This window comes from Pan troglodytes, chromosome 13 (assembly GCF_028858775.2).
Source record: "Pan troglodytes isolate AG18354 chromosome 13, NHGRI_mPanTro3-v2.0_pri, whole genome shotgun sequence".
NCBI lineage: Eukaryota > Metazoa > Chordata > Mammalia > Primates > Hominidae > Pan > Pan troglodytes.
This window is the reverse complement of record NC_072411.2, coordinates 36,259,716-36,284,035: the sequence shown is the minus strand read 5'-3', so window position 1 is coordinate 36,284,035 and position 24,320 is coordinate 36,259,716. Positions and strand designations below refer to the sequence as shown.

The 24,320-nt window shown below is 41.3% G+C and overlaps 1 protein-coding gene across 7 annotated transcripts in view; it reads right to left on the bottom strand.

Annotated features, from left to right (window-relative positions):
• Positions 1 to 24,320, bottom strand: part of MGAT5 (alpha-1,6-mannosylglycoprotein 6-beta-N-acetylglucosaminyltransferase) — a 330,522-nt gene that overhangs the window by 216,127 nt on the left and 90,075 nt on the right. The window contains exon 1 of one of the 7 annotated variants that reach the window (XM_063791118.1): positions 2,149 to 2,249. The exons of the other annotated variants lie outside the window; for them this stretch is intronic. The gene's annotated coding sequence lies outside the window, so the exon portion shown is untranslated. Of the gene's footprint in view, positions 1 to 2,148; positions 2,250 to 24,320 lie in introns of those variants that run through there. 7 annotated transcript variants of the gene reach the window in all.

Genomic DNA, 24,320 nt, shown 5'->3' with positions numbered 1-24,320 from the left:
TTCTCCCACCTCAGCCTCCCCAGTAGCTGGGATTACAGGCATGCACCACCATGCCTGGCTAATTTTGTATTTTTAGTAGAGACAGGGTTTCATCATGTTGGCCAGGCTGGTCTTGAACTCCTGACCTCAGCTGATCTGCCCATCTCAGCCTCCCAAAGTGCTGGGATTATAGGCGTGAGCCACCACGCTTGGCCTAGGGCCATATTTCATCAGGGCAACAGCCTTATATATCTCAGAACTGCCTGGAAGCATCGCACAATGACACCACATCTTTCCTAAACAGGATGTAATACAGATTTGCGGGATGATCCCAGAAAAGTCTTATAGCTGAACTCCTGACAAGGATACATAAACAAGACATGACGAGGTGGGGAAAGCACAGATAAGGTCAAAGGCCACATGTGTCATTTGCTATCACATTGCTTCTCCTCTGAACCTCTCCTTTATGTTTCCACCTAACTTTATGCTCTATGAAGGTAAGATGATCTTAATTACCACTATAAGAAAATCTAACAATTATGGACCGTGATCCTTAACAGACTTTCTCTCTTCCAATGCTTACTCTAAGCCTGTGAAGTAGGTACTAACCATCTCCATTCAGAGTAGGGAAAATTGAGGCACAAAGAACTAAGCAATCTGTTCAATGTCACACAGCTACCAGGTAGTACAGCTGTTGTAGACTGGGCATCAGGCTCTTTAATCAGTGTTCTCTAGTGCCTCAGTACCTCTCAGAGAGCTTCACGCTTAGAAGGTCTCCAAACTTATGAAATGAATAAATGGAACAAGTCTAGAAAAAAAAAAAAAAAAGGAGGCCAGGCGTGGTGGCTCACGCCTGTAATCCCAGCACTTTGGGAGGTCAAGGTGGGCGGATCACAAGGTCAGGAGTTGGAGATCAGCCTGGCCAACATGGTGAAACACCATCTCTACTAAAAATACAAAAATTAGCTGAGCGTGGTAGCACACGTCTGTAATCCCAGCTACTCAGGAGGCTGAGGCAGGAGAATTGCTTGAACCCAGGAGGCAGAGGCTGCGGTGAGCCAAGATTGCACCACTGCACTCCAACCTGAGTGACAGAGCAAGACTCCATCTCAAAAAAAAACAAAAACAAAAACTGCACTCCAACCTGGGCGACAGAGCAAGACTCCATCTCAAAAAAAAAAAAAGAATTAAATCATTTATAAAAGTTGAGTTCCTTTGAGTGATAGGCTTTCCGCCCCATTTCATCCAGGAAACTCTGCTAGTCAGCTATTTTCAAATGAGCCAGGTAGGTATTATGAATTCCCACCTGGGGAATGTTTCAAAAAGCAGTTTCTCCTTTATCCTCCTCCCCCAGTACTGCTTTTGTCATTGCAGGTTTGGTTTATATCTGGAAATTTAAAAAGAAAACTTCCCAGATTATTCTGCAAACATTTACTTATATCCTTCCCCCAGCCAGTGGAGCATCTCTGCTAGGAGGTGTCTTGCCTCCCATGACAGAGAGTAGAATCCAGAATGGCTGAGTGGGAAGTCTCACACGAGGGACTTAATTTCAAAGACATTAGGAGGCACAAGTAAAATTTAGGCAGTGAGCAAAACAATTCTTTTAGGGCTCAGCAGCCAAGTACAGAACAAGAGGGTAAAAATTCACACACACGCACACACACACACACACACATACACATACACTCCTTCTACATAACCTACCTATCCTACCTACCTCAAACTTGCAAAGGCTATCCTGAGGAAAAGGAGAGATTACTAGCACATTTGTTAGTTTAGAAAGATATCAAATCTTACTATTTTTCTCTTGCAATTATATTAAAGTGACATTAGAGTATCTTCCACAGGATGAAAACTATATAAAAGGGTGATAAGAGGCCAACTAGAGAGTTGCAACCTCATCAGACAAATATTCATGGAAGGGGCTTACTGGGTGCTCCCAATGATGCTAAAGTTTTGAGGAGAAAACACCGAGGGTACAAGACAGAGTCCCTGCACTTAGAAACATCCTCCAACCATGCACACACCCACCACCACTCCCACAGAGCAGCCAGAACATGCTGAAATCAGGGGCCCTATTGGCGTGTCCCTGTATTAGTCTGTTCTCACACTGCTAATAAAGACATACCAGAGACTGGGTAATTTATAAAGGAAAGAGGTTTGACTCACAGTTCAGCATGGCTGCCAAGGCCTCAGGGAAGGGGAAGCAAACATGTCCTTCTTCACATGGTGGCAGCAAGAAGTGCCAAGCAAAAGGCGGGGGAAGGTCCCTATAAAACCATTAGATCTTGTAAGAACTCACTATCACGAGGACAGCATAAGGGTAACCGCCTCTGTGATTAAATTACCTCCCACGACACGTGTGAATTATGGGAACTACTAAGATGAGATTTGGGTAGGGACGCAGCCAAACCATATCAGAGACTCTTTTGGGCTGCAGAGAAGCCTCAAGAGGTTTCATGGAGATCCTGTGGCCTAAACTGGGTCTCATCCCTTCATATCTCTCCAACTAATCTCAAGGTCCAGGCTAAACACCAGGAATAAAAGCTGAAGAAAAAGAAGTTCCTGGAACCACTGCCTGCAAGCTCCAAGCTTTCTCTGCAGTCATGGGACCCGTGAAGAACAACTCTGAACACTGCGCAGAGTTACAGGGCTAGAGGCAGAGCTTTGAACAAGCCACATCTCAAAACTTTGGTTTTGTATGCCCATAAAATTAAGCAGCAGAAATAGGTGGTGTCTGAGGCTCTTCCATTTTCAACTTAACTGAGAAAAACAGGTCTGTATTTTCCAGCTACTTGGATGTTTTCACTACTTCAGAATGATGACACTCACAGCCTAGAATGTGATCATGGTAGGAAGGGGAGGGGGAGCAAGACAGAAACTGAGTTACAGTGAGAATTATAGATGAATGAAGTCATTATGCAAAACAGAAAACCAAAGCTAATTTGACTGTGCCCCCTCCCCCCTTTTATCCCTTGCCTCAAATACACTAAATCTATGTCACTTGCCTCTCATGACCACTAGATTTATAAGCCCATTAAAAATACTTTTATAATCACTCCATGCAAAAAAAAAAAAAACCCCTATTATTATTACAATGATTTAAATCCCTACAGCAGTACAGCAGGATCTGGGGTGGGGAGAGTTTATTAATACCTTAGCAAAACGTGCCATGAATACACCATTTGGATATTCATTTTTTTAAAGTGCCCTGATTTTTCCCAGGGTGTTCAGTTAACATTTAGCTCATGGTGTTACCGGCCCTGTCGATTGGATTAGGTTATTTTCCTCAATTCCTCTGCTCTGTGGCTCTTCTCTCTCTCCATCAAAACCCACCCAAGGATCAAGCTGAGGTACTAGTTTCTCAACCCTCACTGGGTATCACGATCATGTTGGAAGACGTTTTAAATACAAATGGTAGCCCTCCCCAAGATCATAATTCAATTGGTCTACACAGGGCCAGGAAAGCAGTATAATTTAAAGCAATCCCAAGAGACTCTAAGGTGCAGTCAGAGTTGAGAACTATTGATCTAAGATAACCACCTTCCCAGGCAGATAAGTGGGTAGAAGGGTACTGAGGGAAGAGAAACAGGTATGAGGTCGGGGAGCATGGCAGGGGAGACAGGGGCTGTGTTGAACCAAAGACCAGGCACCCCTCTGATAGGGCAGCCACTTCTCAGCTCTAACCACCAGACAACTTGAGCTAAGACAGCCTGGGTTAGCTAGATCTTCCAATTTTCCAAAGAAGCCAGAAACCCAGAGTTTTGGTCAAATCTGTGTATTTTTAAATGCTGGTGCTAATTTAGATTAAAAAAAAAATTCTGGTGGTCCAAATAAAACGCATCTGCAACCTTCCTTACAACCACCACCCTAAGCACTTGAAGTTGGGGAGTCTTATAAAAAGACTGAGGCAAATATACAAGACCTTGAATTGAAGGCAGTTTACAATCTCACTCACCTGCTCAGTCCACCTCATGACAGGTGTCTGTTACTTTCTCCTAATTGCTCAACTATTCTGGACTTTCTAAACATCAGCTGGTATTGTTCTCAAATACTGACTTCTGCTAATCACTTTCAAAGGATTCTGAGCACTGGCTTCCAGCCCTCATTCACCACCCAACACAAGCTTGTGACTTAGTCACACCTTATTGCTAATCCCAAGAAACGAAGGGAATTTAAAAGCACCTGGTGAGAGAGAAGCAGGCCTCAGAATCCAGAAAGCCTAAGTGACTTGCCCAGGGCCACAAAGACTGTCAAGGTAGGGTGAACAAACTTGTCCCCGTTGGTCACCCTAGTTGAAGGACAGAGCCACATTGCTGTGTCTTATGTATGGACCCCCATAGTCTTATAATTCTTGATATATACATACATTTGACTTTTAGCTTTATGATCTGCTCCCTGTTGAGACTCAAACTTCTTGAAGGAAGAGATTCAAATCTTTCTGTGAACTAACTACTTAATATCTGTTGGGAAAAGTCCTTGTAGCCCCCTTGGTTAATAAAGATGGTTGCTGGTGGTGCCCTTGCAAACTATAGGCATCACTGCTCTAGGAGTCTCTTGGAAGAACCTGTAAGTCTTGACTCCCACCAACCCCTGCCCCCAATCCCCGGCTTCCTTCTCAGCCCCCAACTACTTCATCACATCAATAACAAAGTATGAGAAACACAGAAAAATGAAACACATGAGCAACTTTCAACTGACTGTTTCCTTCTCTCTTTAGACCACAAAGTCTCCCTGCTCTAATGAGATTATTACCCATCATGAAAGGACATAGCATCTAGTGTTCTGATTTCTCCACTCAGAGATACACCTCAGAAGGCAGCTTCTCAGCTGTGAAAGAAGTTGGCCTTTGCAATCCTCTCTTAGAAGTCTGCTTCGGAATTATTCAAGAGAGCCAGAGCCAAACCTAGAGTGTTGTGCATGAATAGAGAGGCAATCTGGTGTGGCAGAGAGGCTTGGGAATTAGATTCAGATTAAAATCTCTGCACTGACATAAGCCAGCCCTGTGCCCTCTTGAAGTTACAGAAATGAAGATCCAGTTTCCTTATCTGTAAAATGTCTACCTGCAGGGTTTAAATTTGCAAAGGGCCTAGTCTAGTGACCGATCCTTGATGAGAGTTACTGGAGAAGTCTCATGACTCCTACAATGAGCCCCAGAGGCCTCTGTGAGTAAGGTGGAAGGACCTAGCCTTCTGCCTGATCTAAATACATTAAGATCTGCCTTTGCTGACCTAGTTTTATTCTAAAGCAGCTGTGGTTTTCTTTCTTCCCTTCAGTTCCTTTTCTCAAAGGATGTAAGCATATCTGTGTGAAACACATAAAAAAAATGCACCAAGTGTCAGCAAAATGTTACTGCAACTGATAAAAAGGCATTTTCTATCTTGTCCATCAGTTTTGATGAGGAAGCAAAGCAGACTAGCCCAATTCCTAGCATTGGTAAAGATTGCTACTTCAAAGAATTTTCTGGGTCAGCACCTAAAAGTCTGAAATCCATTCCACTGAATTCATTATGACCCATAGTAATACCCCATCTCTCAAAGCAAAATTACACTGTGATTCATTGCACAGAGCCATTCCCTGGTAGACATTATATTTTAGACTTATGAATAAAACAAGTACAGAAAACAAAATAAAACACAGAACCAGCCCTGTACCCTTATATTCTACAATCTACAAAAAACAAAGTCAGATTTACACATACCTGGAAAACAACTCACGATGACATCATTTTAAGCTAACTGAATCTTGGATTCAAGAAGAATCAATGTCTATACTATTCTTCTAGCATAAAACCTGTTGTCGCAGTTTTAACTTTTTAACTTAAGAAAGTTATGACCTTAGGTCACTAGACAGAATTACATTACTCAAATATATTCTTGGCAAACTCTTTGGGGATATAATTCACTCTGCAAGGAAAAACTGGTAATTGCCACCAATATCTCACACACATGTACATACACAAGACACACCATAACCACCACCACCCACAGAATCAAGAAGACCCATGCCATTCTTAAATGAAAATGTGTCCCAGTTAAGAAATAATCTAACATCTCAGGTTAGCATGAAGTGCCACACTCCAACCTAGCAAGAAAAATGGGCATTAAAAAAACATTACATAGGTCTGTGGTCTATAAACAGTAACCTATTAGTATCAACTTCCTGGTTTGGTATTGTAACAGAGCATGAAATCTGGGGAAGGATGGGTCCGTGGGTCTCTTTGTATTGTTTTTACAACTTCCTGTGAAATTATTTCAAAATAAATTGTTTTCTAAGCATTACTTATTGGGTATTGTCCTGTTTGGGGAGATTTTTCAAGATGTAGAAGCCCTTTCCCAAGGCCCCTCTTCAGCTAATGGGTCCAGAATAGGATATACACCTAAATACTTTGAAAAGGGTTCTGGTTCCTAGATGATCTGAAACTCCTCCCCTGTTCAATAAGAACCACCACCAAATGGCAGGTAAATCACTGAAGACATTTAACAGTGCTGAGGCCACCATATTTGATATTGGCTGCTGTGTAGAGGATGGGTTTGAAGGGTGGCTCATGAAAATCCGGGTGAGAAATGAGTCCAATAAAGGCCTGAACAGGGTAGTGGCAGTCCAGTCATAATAAGAAACCAAATGCTAGAAATATGTAAGAGGTCAAATCAGCAGGACAGTGGGCAATGACTAACTGGAAGGAATGAGGGAAGACGAGGAGGAGGAGGAGGAGTATAGAATGACCACTAGGCTTCCAGCTTGGGCAGCTGAGGAAAAGGTGACATGTCATTCACCATGACAGGAAAATGGAGGAGCTGGTTTGTGAGGGAGGATGGCTGCCTGAAGCTTCCACAGAGCAATAGTACTATATCATATATTGCAGACAGAACGATCTTTGTCTAGAGAGGTAATTCCTTCTTCCTCAACTCACTGGGTGTAAAGTACCAGGGGACAGACAACTCGGCACAGCAGGCAAGAAGGACCAGCCACTACTCAGCCATGTCAGCCACTTGGCCCTGCCCTGGTCTGATCATTTTCACAGCCAGCCACAAACCCAGTCATCTTTCCCCAAATACCTCCAGTGGGTAGAGAGCTACTCAACCAAGCTGCTCCCCACAGGTTCTAGAGGGTCTGGGTTTCTAACACTTCTATTAAAAGAACTCCAGAGGGTGAATGAGGGAAATCATCCATCAATAAATCAAGCAACTAATCATTTCACTTTGCCATAATCTCTTTAAGAAATGGTGTTCCAAAGTGAAAGGAAGAATTCCACATGAGAAGACATCAAGACAGCCTATGAAGATCTTGACATAGGAATTTGTACATTGCTACACAGGAAGCATTTACCACCCACCACAGAGGAATGCAGTTTATTTGATAATTATTTGTCTAGGTTATAAACCCTTTTTGTAACAGTTTACTGAAATATAATTCACATACCATACAATTAACCAATTTAAAATATACAATATAATGGTTTTTACTGGGCTCAGAGTTGTACAAGCATTACAACAATCAGCTTTATAACTTTTCTCCCATATAAGTGCCAACCAGGCTCAACTCTGCTTAGCTTCCAATATCAGAACAGATTGGACACATTCAAGGTAGTGTGGCTGTAGAGAATTTCATATAACATTTTATCATACCCAAAAGAAACCCACACCCTTTAGCTACCACCTCCTAACCCCTCCTCCTCCCCACTCCAGCTCTAAGCAAGCACTCATTCTACTTTGGTGTCTCTATAGATATGCCTATTCTGGACACTTGATATAAATAGAATCATAATATGCAGTGTTCTTTGACAGCTTTCTTTCACAAGGTCCAATGTTGTAGCACATATCAGTACTTCATTTTGTTTACAGCCAAACAATATTCCATTGAATAGATGCATCACATTTTGTTGATCTATTCATCAATTGATACTATTATGAATAAAACTGCTATGAGCATTTGTGTATGACTTGATGGGTGTGTGTGTGTGTGTGTGTGTGTGTTTTCATTCCCCTTGAGTATATACCTAGGAGTAGAATTACTGGGTCATATGATAACTCTGTATTTAACATTTTGAGGAACTGCTAAAATGTTTTCCACAGTAGCTACACCATTTTACATTCCTACCACCAGTGTATGAAGGTTCCAATTTCACCATATTCTTGCCAACACTTATTTGTCTCTTTAACAATTTTTTAAATTGACAAATAATTGTACATAGTCAAGGGGTACATAGTGATGTTTTAATACATAGAATGTATAAAGAGCAGATTAGGGTAATTGCATAGCCATCATCTCAAACATTTACAATTTGTGTTGGCAAGGTTCAATATCCTATTTGAAACTATATATCATGGCTAACTATAGTCATCCTACAGTGGTACGAAACACTAGAACTTATTTCACCTATCTAGCTGTAATTTGGTATCCTTTAACACAGGGGTCCCCAACCCCCAGGCAGTGGACCAGTACCAGTCCTTGGCCTGTTAGGAACTGGGCCACACAGCAGGAGGCAAGCAGCCAGCAAGTGAGCATTACCACCTGAGCTCCACCTCCTGTCATATCAGCGGTTGCATTAGATTCTCATAGGAGCACAAACCCTGTTGTGAACTGTGCATGTGAGGGATCCAGGTTGCACACTCCTTATGAGAATCTAATGCCTGATGATCTGAGGTGGAACAGTTTCATCCCAAAACAATCCCTTCATCTGTGGAAAAATTATCCGCCATGAAACCAGTCCCTGGTGCCAAAAAGTTTGGGGGCTGCTGTTTTAGTAAATCTCTCCCTATCCTTCACTTTCCCCATCTTTCCCATCTGTCTTTTTGATGACAGCCATCCTAACAGATGTAAAGTGCTATTTCATTGTGGTTTTGATTTCCATTTTCCTGCTGACTAAAGAGAGTGAGCATCTTATCTTTTCATGTACTTACTGATTATTTGTTTTTCTTTTGGGGGAAATATCTGTTCAGATCCTTTGCTCATTTATTAATTGGCTCATCTGTCTTTGTCACTGAGTTGTAGGAGTTATTCACATATTCTAAATACGGGTCTCTTACCAGATATTATTTGCAAATATTTTCTCCCATTCTGTGGGTATGTTATGAATGTTCTGTTTTCGATACATAATAGTGATACTTTTTCTTTTTAGTTCATAAGATGATTTCATCCATGTCTGTCCAGTTATAAAGCATTAAAATGCATTTAAATCATTTTTCTAACAATTCATATCTCCATTTTCTGTGGCATTTTTAACATATATGGGCATATCCTGTAAGCTCCTTATCAGTTATAGAATATTTTAAAACATAAAACTATGACTTTTACAAATATAAAATAAACACGCCAAAGATCTTATTTAGCTGATTAATTAATGCAGGAACCAGAAAGATGTTAAAACAGGTCCAAAGAATACGAAACACACATGTGTGTAGGCAATCAGGAATGCCAATCTGTTAATATATAAAATGCTTTTTGGGAGGGATCAATAATACCTCTACTGGGCAAAATTCATGTGCCATTCTATGAACAAGAACCATTTCCATTACTATCACTTTCCTATAACTTGCCAAAATGTAAATCAGTCCAAAGAAAATGAAAGACACAGATAACCTAGAAGGTTGCATTAGATTTTAATCTGTTTTGCCCATTTCTGAGTCTTCCACAATTTTTCCTGATTTTTTTTTTGGTAAGGTTTGTTCTATCAGTTAGGGTTCAATGAGCAGATGGAAAACATACTAATTTGAACAGGGAAAGCTTAATATAAACAATTATTAACTACAACCTGGGATTCTGCTAACAAGATGTTGACTAGGAAGAAGTAATGCAAGGAACTCTAAATCATACAGAAAGGCCAGATATAAGGAGTAACCACTATCCCTCGGACTGAGAAAACATCCATGAAGAAGATGAAACATGCATGAAAATACCTAGGTGGGGGACTGAGACCCTGACTTTGTTGGAGAAGACACAACTACAACTCACTAGATGGCAGAAAAGGCACTGTGGTGCCCTCTATGGTGCAGAAAAGCTGATCACAGGGAGGTAGCACACTGGCAACACTCCGCTACAAGACACCCCAAGGGGGTGCCAGAGGAAGCTGCTGGCCACCACACATCATAAAAGAAGGTCACCAGAGAGGACACACTCTGGAAGAGCCTTCCCAGAAACCACTGGAAAGCAGGAAGCAAAACTCTCTGCCTTCTGCAATGTTTCTCCAGCGCCCTCTACTGGAAAAGCTTAACATTGTACCGGCTGCAAAGGAAAAATATTCAAGAGGCCCAGATCCATTTTCACAGAGCAAGAAAAAGGGGTGAAGTTGAGAGGCCATAAATCAATAAATGGCATTTGTACTAGAGTCAAAAACATCTGGAAAATGTCAGATATTTATCCGGGAGAAAAACAGTTGTTTATTCTCTGGCTAGAGGACCTTTTAGGCAACTAGGGCACCAAAAGTAAAAATAAGGATTTTTATCAGGGCTTTTCTTACCCTATAATTTGCCAAGGGCAGACTCTAAGCATTTAAACATCTACAATGCTAAGAACAACTCTCAACTTTCCTGTGAAATCTGTCACTTTCCCCTTCCAAGAAACACCTTACTTTCCACTGCACCCATTCTTTTCTACCTTCCTAAACTCACACAGTCACACACTCATCACTAACACACATTGTTCCTGTGACTGGTCTCACACAAATGCGGTGACCTTCTGAAACTATGCCTTAAAATGACGACAAGAGGATCCCCACCTTTCCTCTTTTATCAAAAAGATTGCTCCTTCTGTAAAAATTTGTCCCATTTTGTGCTAAAATTCTCATATGGAAATCATCTCCTTGAGTCTTGATATTTTCTCACTGTCTCGAGTATTTAAACAAGGGTGCATTCTGTCTACCTAATTTCTGGCAGGTGAGTGAAAAGCCTGCCAACCAGCCCTGTCTAGGTAAAATAATGTGGCTCATTCCACCTGTTCTGCCCCAGAGCTATTGCCAAAACCATCTCATTACCACCACCAGCCGCCACTCCAAAGCTCATGAACGGTCTGAAGAATACAATGGTCCCTACCTGCCATGAACCAGAACTCTTTTGAGTCCGTACAAGATGCTAAGAAAATCACAGCTGAAGAGGATCCTAGAGTAAACCAAGAGCCTTCCCTTCTTGAGAAAGTTTTCCCTCCCAAGGTCACACCCAGGAATGGGCAATGCAATTCAAAGGTAAGTAGATATGTGTTAGTGTTTACCTCTTCCAGAATACAGCCTATACCCATACTAACAAAGAGGTTTGAGAGGTATTATTTTTTATTTGTTTTAGGCAATAATTTGTAGCTCAGTATTTGAGTGCTCATACATGCTAAACTCTGCAGTGAATGAGTAAAAAGTCAAGTCCTACCTGCCAGGAATAGCTAGTCTCTGAAGCTTACCACTGCAGATTCTCATCTTTGGCCTCAAGAGGAAGGAGCAACCAAAACAGAGTAGTAAGAAGACAATACCCAGAGCTCAATCCAGTATGGGCCTTTTAAACTATTTGTTTCCCCAAAGACAAGGAGCCACCCCAGGGTCAAGTTTCTCACTGTTGCAGTCCATAATTCACAAGGAGAGAAGAGGCAAAGCCCTGAAATACAGAGCCCAAGGATGTCTCTTTTCAGTGGGAAAGAGTATGGGATGGCAGATGGGAGCCATTCTTTGTGTTATCATTGATGGGCCAGAGAGAACACAACACCAGTTACACTCATTGATAAGGATATATCCTTGGTATTTGATGCTAAACTAGAAGTCAGAGGTTAGGAAGTTTATTAGTTACCAACATTTGAAAAATGGAGATCTCACATAAAAATCTGAGTTTCTGGCCTTTCCAAAAAAAAAAAAAAAAATAGGACTATCTGGTACCACAGAACCATTTTCCTGTGAGAAGACTTCGGCAGGAATGAAGAGTTGGGGCATGGCTTTCCAATTTGCCACAGAACCCATGCAGGCTGCTTTACATGCCTGTGTGACCTGCCCAGCCCCTGCTGGTGTTTTAGTCATGTACTAAAGAACCATAAACCCCATAAGAGCAGGGCATGTCCGTTTTTATCTGTAAGCATATTTCAACACACTGCCTAGCATACAGTTCCCAGGAACTGTGCCTGCTAGGCGCTAGGGGCTCAAATCAAGTAAATGACTGCATGAACTCTACCAGACTTTCTGTCTACACTAGCTCATTTCATTCTTAACATCATCTTGAAATATTTGCTTCCCATTTTACATGTGTGGTTCAGAGAACGAACTTCCAAAACCCACCTAGCTAGTAAATAACTATACAATTTCATCCCAAGTTTGTGACACCAAAGCAAAGGAGTATGTAAAAGCAAGTAGAAACATAGAAAAAGAATACAGTAAAAGCAAGCAGAGAGAAATATAGAAAAAGAACTTCTAGTTTTTAAGAAAAGGCAATAGGCTGATTGCAAACACTCTGGTTTCCCACATAGTCTTTGTTCCATACTTATGGACAAAAAGTAGATATGTTATATGGTTATTGCATCTCTCTTCTGCAAAATTCTTAAGACATCTTGCATTAAGAGAGCCAAAATCCACCTGCTAAATCTTCAATTAGGGTTAATTCTACTACAAGGATTAGTGACCATGCATCAACTAGGCAATTTGGAAGGAAAAGCTTTAAAGATGTAAAGATAACATGACTTCCATTTGAGTTCAAAGACAAAAAGAGAGGGTAGTCATTCCATTTAATGGAAAGCAGGAATCCTTAGCCAGGGGGCAGAGCAGAACAACCACTCAACAGTAAACACTCCTCTCCTAAGGCTACACACCAGCAGGTGGTAACTAAACAAATGACTGTTTAGGCTACTTAACACACAAAAGGTGCTATCATTCGGTTTGAAGAGGAATCAGGACAGCTCCCAGAAGTGGTCAAAAGTCTGGTAAAGCTCTAAAACTGTCTTTATCATATAAAGTTGTCCATCTATCCTAGTACACTGTTAGTGACACCCCAGCAGTGGGATAAAGAACTACAGGCTATTCTCTCTGGTCCCTTATGCTATCACGAGATGTAGTTTATTGAGATAAAGTTTTCCCTTTACATATTTATCTCCCTGGACCAGACTTATCAAATGTAGAAGCAGTGTCTTACTGCTTCTATCTCCAGCATGTCCTATAATGACTGTACACAACAGGCACTGTTATCTTCCCATCCTGAGACCTCATGGAAGATAATAAAGAATTCTTTTCCTGATCTATACACTTGAACGTGAATACCCACAGAAAGGTAAAAAACCAAATCACATACTGACATATGGATATATAACTAGATCACTTTGTATTAGAATTTATCAAAAAAATGATAGAAAATCAGAACTTAAACTAAAACACGGCAAGACCACGCCCACAACACAATCCCTCTAAGATGTGGCCACCACTGCTGCCCATGAAACAGGCTGAGCCTATAACTGCTCCTTGAACATCACTGTTGTGTGACTCGTGTGAGGATCTGGTCATCCAGATTCTGAATCAGCAGGCCTAAGGAGACTGCATTTCTAACAAGCTCCCAGGTGTTGCTGAAACTGCCAGTTTGTGGCCCACCCTTGAGAACAAAGGATCTAGGAACACCAGTGGGAACCCATAACCACCTTTGTTCCTTGCAGTGGACACCACATTCCTTGAGTTAGCAGAGCTCTTGTCAGAGGACAGAGCCTGATGCGGTGCCTTGAGATTGGAAATTCCCCCCCCATTTCCACCGCTTTTTTTTTTTTTTTTTTTTTTTTTTTTGTGAGACAGGGTCTCACTCTGTCACCCAGGCTGGCTTGCAGTAAGATCATAGCTCACTGAAGCCTCCGCCTCCCAGGCTCAAGCAATCCTCCACCTCAGCCTCCCAAGTAGCTGGGACTACAGGTGCACAACACCACACCTGGCTAATTTTTGTATTTTTTGTAGAGATGGGGTTTCCCCATGTTTCCCTGGCTGGTCTTGAACTCCTGGGCTTAAGTGATCCTCCCACCTTGGCCTCCCAAAGTGCTGGGATAACAGGTATGAGCCTCCATGCCTGGCCTAGATTGGAAATTCCTAAGGCACCCAATGATCTTTGTCTTTTATTCCATTAAGCGTCTAACGGTCTATTAGCAATCAACCCTAAGAGGTAAGAATTGGTACAGGCAGAAAACTCTCTACCATAGCTTTTTTTGGATGTCATAGTTTTGGAGACCTAGACTGGTGTAACTCCAAGTGCCTAGGCTTTATTCTTAAAAGAAACAGGTGTGTGTTCCTATCCTTTTCTTTCAGATCACTCATTATCATTTCAAATCTCTCAAGGGCTTTCTAAATAACCCAGGCCGGAGATCCTAGTATTTGGGGGCCACAGTGTTTAAGTAAAAGCTATAAACACTCTTCTCCCTCAAAATTCACGGATACTAAAGGTTTAACATTTTAGGTGTTTCATTGACTATATCCCAATCTCATTTATAAAAGGAAGCTGCCTCCCTGTCTTCCAGAAGACATACTTTAAAGACACAGGTTATCACTCATTCATAGCACTTTACACAAATCCTTTCTGACTAATACTTATGGAAGATACCAAGTACCGCTCTGGAAACTTCCCACAGATCATGAAACGCCTGCTAATAGGACCCATATTGTATCTATCACTAAGCAAGATGACAGACGAATAAAACCCCAAATGTCAAGACAAAGCCACAACCTTGGGAACAATAAATAAATGCCATGACGAGCATTGCTCAAACCCATGTTCAGTTTGTAAATGGCATTTCCAAGTTAAACAAACATCTTGTTTTAAAAGCTGCTGCTCTGGTTAAAGAAGAGTCAAGAAAATCTTTTAAGTTATTTGGGTAAAGTATGTTTTTGTAAGCAAATTTACCTGAGTTCTCCAAAATTCAGATTGTAATTTTATGACAATATAGTTGTCTGTATAAGTTCAATAACAGTTTTTTAAACAATTGGAGACACTGGTTATTTTACCAAGACTGAAACTAAAATAGCCTATTTTTAGGTAAAGCTTCAGCAAAACCAACTTTAAAAGGAGTCTACATGGCCAGTCAAAAAATTTCTTGCTGCATTTTATATAAGTATTCATCAGGCAAGCATAATAAGGCTAAAACTAACCTTGCACATAAATTGGCCTTGCTATAATATTCTCTTTAATAAAAAAAGGTAGCTTAAAAACTGTTTCGAGGGTAAAACGTAACACTTAATACTAGATTTCAGCCCTAATTTTTTGAGTGCAGATTAAAGCATTATTTCTTGGCTACAATAATCCTCTAGAAAGTAGCAGATTATAATTTTTCTTCACATTTTTAGTTGGTGCCCTAATGGAAGAGGTTCCTTTTTCTGTTCTAACATACAAATTACTCTTATAACTGTCAAAATATAAATGTTTTACTTCCAAGAAAACAAAAATCATGGTATTCTGAAGACTAGAGATAAGGATCTCCCTCATTTGGCATCCCACTGGCCCCGGATCTGTTTCACTGCTAATGCTCTGTTGCTAAAACTATAGGAGCTACCCTGCTCTACGCCCAGGGACAAACGCAGAAAAGGTGGGCACGTAAGATTGTAAGGTCCGGTTTGAGGAATACAATTAGGACAAGATCAAACCCTCCAAATCAAGAAGGGGGTACAAAAAATGCCTAAACAGCTGGTAAAACAAGTTCAGTTGCCTTCTAAACTATGATGTGTCACTTCTGCATCCACCCCAGCCATAAAAATTTTCTGCTTACTATAAAATTAAGGGAAAATATTTACTAACAGGATAAAATACTTTGTAACAAAGCCTCTTGGTTATAATACTCCCAATTATAAGTTGTGAAGATAAATATAGATATAGATATATAATATACATATTTTTAATTATTTTTCAGAACAATGCTTATGTTTTGTATAGCTAATTGCTGTAAGTCTAACAGAAACCAAGCTTACAGTAGCTTAACACAAAAAAGTTAAAAATAAGTCAGTCTTTTAACTTTGCCTTTTGGTTTTATTGTCAGTTTTTACTTAATAATTTTAAGAAGTAATGCATGCCTGTCCACATCCATTCCTATATGGCCTAGAACAATTAATTGGCTATAAGTCTTTTGACTCTTAAAGCCCTCAGCCATAGGGAGTCCTGCCGAGGAAAAAATAACACTGCAGAATTATATGACTTCTCCTGTGACAAAAGCTTTTCTCTCCCAAATACTAGTATATGGTGCAATACAAAAGTGATGGGAAAAATAGATTTGTCTACTGTTAACAAGTCTATAACAATTTAAACACCAAGGACCAGGCACTTTTTGCATTTAATTTATACCCTCCTCAGGATACTATACCTATGGAGATAAATTGGCTGGAAAAGAAATTAAATTTATTAAATTCTAATTAAATGTTGGTCCCACAATTTTCAAGTAAGATATATCATAGAATTCAAATAACCCTTAATAAGGAGGGTAAACACATTGTAAGTCTAATCAAAGAATATAATGATGCACGCAGGGTTTTTTTTTCTGGCTGATTGGGTTGTTTACTGCCCTCAGATTCTACCTATAGCCCTGGACGCCCACATCTTCACTATCTTTATGATATTTGTTACTATATTAACATTAGACATTCCTTGTAAATGTTATGCCAGATACAGCAGAAGGAAAGGCACAATTAAAGACCCGGATCATGATAGCTCAGAAAATAGATCTGATCCAGGATTGTTTTAGACTAAACCCTAGGCCTGACTCCATCTCACCTGTTAAAGAATTGGCTACTACCTCAGGTCAGAGCATGTCCTCTCCCCATTATCCAAATTGCTAATATTTAAAACTATTACCATCAAATCAGAGGAACAAGCCTTTCTAGCACCGTGGGACCTGGACAAATGACCAGATCAGACAACTCCAGGAATGAGCGTTCCTAGAGCCATGGGACCTGCTGCTGTTGGCCTTCTGTGGAATGATTTTTGGCTAAGAGTGGGGGACTGAGGACTAAGCTCTGATTTTTTATCTTGCCCAAATTCCTATCTGAAAGGTCCTAATTTTATTCCTCAAACCAGACCTTACAATCTTACGTGCCCACCTTTTCTGCATTTGTCCCTGGGCCTAGATTCTCATCAGATGGGTTTTATTTCATGCTGTATATAGTGACTTAACTTTCCACTCTGACTCTGGCATAACAAGCAAGAAAATAAAAAAGTTTTACCCCAAAATATATTTCCTTGCCATACCTTGAAATCGTCCTGCAAAGTCTCTTGTGGGAAAAATCCACATTCTATAGAGAATCCCCTTTCCGCTTTGTTTTCCTTCCTTCCTTCCTCCCCAGGAGATAATCAACTAAGAGCCAGGCATCCTTTTAGGTCAGATAAGCAACATTTTACAACCTGCTCTCTCTCTCTCTCTCTGAAGTCTGCTGAGAGATTCTTCGGCACAAGAAAACTTGGTCTCCACAATCCTTTACCTTAACCTGAATATTTCTTTCCATTAATCCCAGGTCTTTAGATAAACTCAACCAACTGTCAACCAGAAAATGTTTAAATTTACCTATAGCCTGGAAGTCCCCACTTTGAGTTGTCCTGCCTTTCTAAATCAAACCAATGCATTTCTTAAATGTATTTGATTGATGTCTCCTGCCTTCCTAAAATACATAAAACCAAGCTGTACCCCAACCACCTTCGGCACATGTTCTCAGGACCTCCCGAGGGCTGTGTCACGGGCCATGGTCACTCATACTTGGCTCGGAATAAATCTCTTCAAATATTTTACAGAGTTTGACTCTTTTTGTCAACACCCACATTTTCTTAAAAATCACACAAGAAAGAGTGGGGCTCTCAACTCTTATCCACAAAAAAACTGCAGGACAAGGGGGTGGAGAAGCAGGAGAAGAAAACTAATTAAAAAGTAAATGGGGAAAAATTAGCTTGGAAAGGGCTTGCTGAACTGCCGACAGCGTGGAGTACTGAGGTGAAAAACAAATGCGAAAGAGATTTGGCAGAATCCGAAAAGAACACCATCAGAATGAGCAATGAGGCCACAGCTAACTCCCTGCTACAAGTCAGAGTGAGGAGTCAGTAACATACGTGAAGATAAAAAAGGAAGTTCCCTGGACAAGAGCGAGCACACCGACTAGAGCAAAGGAAAGAGGAGGGTGAGGAGGGGAGAAGGCTGATCCCTGCTACAGAAAGCAAAAAACAGCAGCAGCGTGCATACACATACACATACGCACTAAGGACAGAAAATCTAACCCAGTGTAATCTGAGGCCCTCTTAAGGAAAATAGAGAGGAGACCAAATGTAGATGGGGCACAACGGGCTGGCTAAGCCATCACAAATCAGCTCTTAATTACAGACTGAAGCCTTCCTGGTGTGTGGAGCAGATTTCCTGGCACTGGCGGGAGACATCCCCCCACCAACCCCAACAACTATTATTGGGCCATCCTGCTCCTTTCCATTAGTGCAGGAAACAAGGCAGAGACACCATCTTATGTGCCTTTTATCTGAGCCATTTATGGCAGAGACAGGTCATTTCATTTGGTCGGGGTGGGGGATACATGGGAAAGAAAAACGGAGTGAATGTGCCCAAGGACACTACTCTGAAACTAGAGCTGCATTTGGAAATGCAGTCTCCTGAAATGAGAGGCTGGCGAAGAACTAGTTTTCCATCGAAGAGCATACAGCTATGTAACACTATTACATTGTAATTTCATGCAGAATATAAAGTCCTACTTACCATTCTGAGCCTCAACTACTCTGCTGGTCCTCCTTCCAAGAACAGGGGTACCTATGTCATGCATTTGCTGCCTTCACAAGATAATGACCTTGCAACAGCCCAGGTACTGTGGCATTACTTAATAATGCTAATATTAGTATTTATGCTGTGCCAAGCTCCATTTAAATTCCTTTACTCCTATGAATTCAGTTGTTCCTCTCAATAACTCAACCAAGTAAGGGAGTAGTGCCATCTCCACTTTACAGAGGAAACAGGTCAAGAAAGTTCAAGAAAGTAACTCTCTCGCTCAAGGGACAGGAGGCAGGAACAAGATTTGAAAACAATACTCCTAACAACTTCACCAGAAGTTCCCAAATTCAAACACTCCCACTTTACTGTGTTTTTGTGATTCCGTAATTTTTTCAGGATCTCCTAAAAGAACTCATAAAAGCTCCATTTACTGAGTAGTTAGGTCCCAACAACTTAGTAGTGATGGTTAAGTGGTGCCTGACAGATGTCTGTGTTTCCTCAAAGTTTTAAAATATCCCATGCCAGCCTTGTGACTTTGCTGTGGCACTCCGGGGCACCTCAGGACAGTTTGGAATTCACACAACTATACTATCCCGGCTTCCTCATTCTGGTGAGGAAAAAGCATTAGGGTGCAATAATTGAACTGTCTGTTCGTTAAAGTAGATGAGTCACCGGCATGGGAGAGAGAAGAATCCTGTTAACTTCCTTCTTAGCCATCAAAAACATCTGAGCCCCTTAGCTCTCACAGCAGGTTTTCCCACCTGGCCCAGGTGGGCTTTTCCAGCCTTGTCTCCTGCCACTCCCACCCCTACAGTAAACTGTGCACTGCAGAAGCAGCTACACAAGCCTTGTTGCCCACCTTGGGCCCCTCTGCACCTGCCACATGTGCTCTCTTCTTGCTTTCTCGCTCAGCCATTTCCTGCTCCTGGGTGACTGAGCTCCTCCTCGATGAAGCCGCTGCACCCTGACAGGTGGCTCGCTGCTACTTCCTCTGGGTTCCCAGCCCACTCCACCGCACTCACACCTCCCTGGGCTTCCTCAAATTCTCTAATTACTGGCCACTGACATGTCCATCTCCCCCGGCCCTTTGCTTACCAACTTCTGCAAAGTAGGACTGGGATCTTACTCATCTCTGTGGCTTTCCCAGAGACTATGGACAGTAAATGACACACAGCCTTTAAGAAGTTTTAATTAGTAAAGAATGGAACAACAGAATGAAGCATTGCTTAAGGAACCACGTGAAGTATAACAGAATCAATGAATAAAAGAAAGGATGTGGCAGGCTAATCGAATGAATAGTCCCAATTAAGAGTCTCCCTGTATCCCATTCCCCTTGCAATAAGACTCAACAGCAACTCCCATCAACAAGTCTATATCCTTACCCTTTGAATCTGGGCTAGTCTTGCACCTTGCTTTGGCTGATAAAATGCAGAAGTCACAGTACACCAGGTCCCAACCTGGGCCTCCAAAGGTACTGCATGCTTCTACTTCCTTCTTAGAACCAAGCAGATGGCCTGGGCTAGCCTGCCACAGGACGGCAGACCATGTGGAAGGGAGCCCCGTGGAACCCATCCTAGACCAGATCCAGCCAGCCTACCCCTCAAATACATAAGAAAGCCCAGCTGAGACCAGCAGCCTGACCCCTCACCCTGCCCCTTGCATCAGTAGTGAACCCAGCTAAGACTAAAAGAACGACCCAACTCACCCACAGACTAGTGAACACCAATGAAGGCTTACTGTTTTAAGCCATTAAGTTTTGGGACAGGGTGTCATGTGGTAACAGTTAACTGATACGTTGAATTAATGAACAGCCTAATTTATGATAGTGAAGTTCCTAGGAGGCTGGGGTTATGAGTCTTTGTTCTGTGTCAGACTGAGAACCACAGTTCTTAAACATGGTGTTGCAACAAGTCGAGATACATCAAGATCTGCTGTGGGGGCATTTGCACAAAGTATTTCTGAATTTTGCAAGTGATTAAGTTAGTGTAGATTCATCATCACCCTCATCTATACCACTGAGACTCACTTAAGCTTTCTTGAAAAGGAAAGTGGAAGAGTAGGACCAAGAACCTGCTTCTCATTTCCACTGACACCTTCTGCCAGCCAGTAATAGTAACAGCAGTGTTTATTAATCACCTGTCTTATTCTCCCCCTATGTATATCATCTGTCACATGAACCAGCTCTCAAAGAATCTCAATTTTTGGTGAAGATGTCAAATCCTTTAAGGAAAGGGCAAGGCATAAGAACATCTTTAAACATCTAGTACTGTACTCACATCTAGCATACAAAAGATATGGTCTTCTGCCCTCAGGGACTCATCTGGTGGAACTAAACAGTCCTTTTCTCTCAGAAGAGGACCAAATAAGAGCCCAGTCTTATTTTTTCTAACTGTAAGTCAGAAATCCACAGCAGGAGGTGAGCCCCAGGGCTTGTCTTCTAAAATGAAAAAGCCCAGGTAACAAAACCAACCTTATTTACAGCCATCTATTTGGGAAATCACCCAAAGTCAATCATACTTCTTAAATGAAGGACTTTAATGAATGTTCTTACTGAGGTTAATTGCTGCATTGGCAGCCAATGCAGTGTCTTTCCATGATGTATTTCCTCTTGATGGTGGCTTTCAAGTTCAGTTCTCAGCTACCCACACCTGCTTTCTCAGGTAACTCTGGTCTAGCAGATTAAGCCCCGTGAGCCTCAGTTTCACATACATACAATGAAAACTCAAATAAGATTGAATGAGATAATTTAACATGAAAGTCCAAAGGTTTGGCATAGCCCAGACCCTTGTAAGTGCTCAAAAAAGATGTATTTCCTTCCTTTCAGCTATAAAAACACATTTGGTATATTTTACACACGCACACACACACACACACACACACACCACTCTCTCTCCCTCAGACCCCACTCATCCCTTCTGCTCAAGTCACATTTGCAATACCAGCAATAGCGTAAGTTATGAAAATCATACCCAAAAACCACATTTCATTTAACAAATTTTTACCCAACACCATGCTAGGTATGGTCAACACGGGGCCCCTAAGGATCCTGCCAGCCTCCTGGAACAACCTCCATCTACAATCCACAGAGATAGTTTATGAGAAACTGGCCACCACAGCCCTAGGAAACAGCATTCTGTTATCTTACTAAAGATAGTCTTCTGCCAAGCCCATCATGGCTTTATTTTCTGACAAAAGGGTCCCTATGCTAAGCCAGATTCCTGTCATGTGCAGACTAGAGCGCCAATCTATTCCTATGGCTCTTAACTCTCAAGCACAGCAATAGTCACATCTCCCCAGCCCGCTCAGGATCCCACTCTCACCTGCTTCATTCACTGGGCACCTGAGAAACCACAAGAATCACCCCTAGAGGGAGAGCAGAAATGGCAAAAGTAGCAGCATAAAAAATGATACCAAATTCATCTTCATTAATCACCTTCCTATGTCAGGTGTGAACTGTCTCATGAACACAGCTCGAGGATGAATCACATTTCGCCATCACACAGGGCAACCTGGGTTTCTTTAGTATGCTTCCTGTGCCAGCCCTATTTCCTAGTCAAGCTTTCATTTTCCTTCAAGATTTTCACAGTAAATTCTGTAGATCCTGAAATTGCCTCGACAAACAGAAAAACCTGGACTCCATGGTAAGGAAGAAACACAATGGCTGTGCTTTCAGTTGTCAAGTGGTTTTAAACTACTTCACCTTCATTCTTCTTCATTCTCTACCCTGGAAGTATATCGGATCACAACATGGGAATTTCCCACTCAAAACCTGAAAATCAAGTTCGGTCTCATAGGACGACAACATGAACAAGCTTCAGACTTAGCCATCTTTCACCCACTGACTGGCCCTGTATAGAACTATAAGTGTCCCGGTTTAGTACTAATAAATTCTGCTAGCTCAAATTAAGCTCGCCTCATTTGGACTTGGTTCCTTATTTCTGCTGATCTCACTGCAACAAACCAAACATATGGTGAGAGTAGAATATAATTCAGTACAAGACACCGACTTTACCAGCTTCTTACAGAACCACTGAGAGATGATGGCATCTAATGGAACACATCAGCCTTTCTGAAAAGTTAATAATAATGCCTTTCTAAGGTCACCGTCTAAAGACAGTGGAGATTAGAGTTCATTAAAAGCACCAAGCAGATAACCAAGTCCTTCAGAATCAAAAATAAAGGATGGGATTAAAACCACAGACTAATTCCACTAAATACTCACCAGAATGGCTAAGGTGAAAAAGACAAATACCAACCATGGAGAGGATGTGAGGGAGAGAAGCTCTCATGCACTGCTGGTACAATTATATATTGATACAACTGCTTAGGAAAACTGGCAGTATCTCATATTGCTAAACATGTGTACCCCCATGATCCCAAAATCCCACTTCTAAGTATATACTTGCTATGGTTTGGATATGGATTTACTGGCTGAAACTTACATGGAAGTTTAGCTGACTTCAGTTGCAATGTGTTTGGGTCATGGAGCCAGATCCCTCATGAATAGGATTAATGCAGTATCAAGAGAGTGACTGAGTTCTCAATCTCTTGAGAATGGATAAGCTTCCTTGAGAGCAGGTTGTTAATAAAGCCAAATCCCTTCTCATGTTTGGTCCCTCTCCACACATGCCTGTTCCTCTTCCATTTTTCCACCATGTCTTGATGCAGCATGAGGCCCTCGCCAAAAGCTGAGCAGATGTAGCCACCCAGTCTTGAACTTCCCAGCCTCCAGAACTGTGAGCTAAAAAAACAAACAAACCTCTTTTCTTTATAAGCTATCCAGTCCCAGGTGTTGTATTATAGCAACACCTAACAGCCTAAGACAAGAGTCAACTGTAATGTGTACCTATGTTCACCATTCAATGGCAATGTGTATATCATATACTAGAATGTTTCCAGAAGCACTAATCCTAGTAGCTGAAAACTGGAAATTATCTAAATGCCCATCTACGGTAGAATGGGTGGATCAATAAATTTTGGTATATGCACACAATGGAATACTATACAGCAATGAGAATGATTACATGCAACAATATACATGAATTTCACAAACATAATACTGAGCAAAAGAAAGCAAACATAAAATAGTTTACATTTTATGAGTTTATACAGAGTACTAAAACAGTCAGGATTGAGGCATAGGGATTGTAGAGGTAGAAGCTGGAAGAGAGGACATGAGGGGGCTTCTGAAGGCTGAGAATGCTCTGTGTATCTGGTGGTTAGGTGGGTGTCCATTTGAAACTCATCAAGCTCTACATGCGGGATGTGTATTTTTCTGATATAATATATATCAGAAAGTTAAAACTAAAATCAAGGGTACTGGTTTGCTTACTAAGTTACCTCAATGACTTAAAATGTTCGTTGGCTGTTAGGTTGCGACATAAGAAATATTTGTTCCTCCCCACCCCACCCTATATTCCTAATACAAAGCTCCCTAAGACCTTCATAATTTCCCAAGTGATAGGATGAGAAGAGTATCTTTTGTTATAATATTTGGTCTTACTCCCTAGTTCCCTTCCAAAGAGCTTCCAAGACCCTTGAAAGCTCTATAGCTAGCTTGTCCAACCCATGGCCCAAGGGCTGCATGCAGCCAAGGACAGCTTTGAATGCGGCCCAAAACAAATTCATAAACTTTCTTAAAACATAGATTGGTTTTGCAATTTTTGTAGCTCATCAAC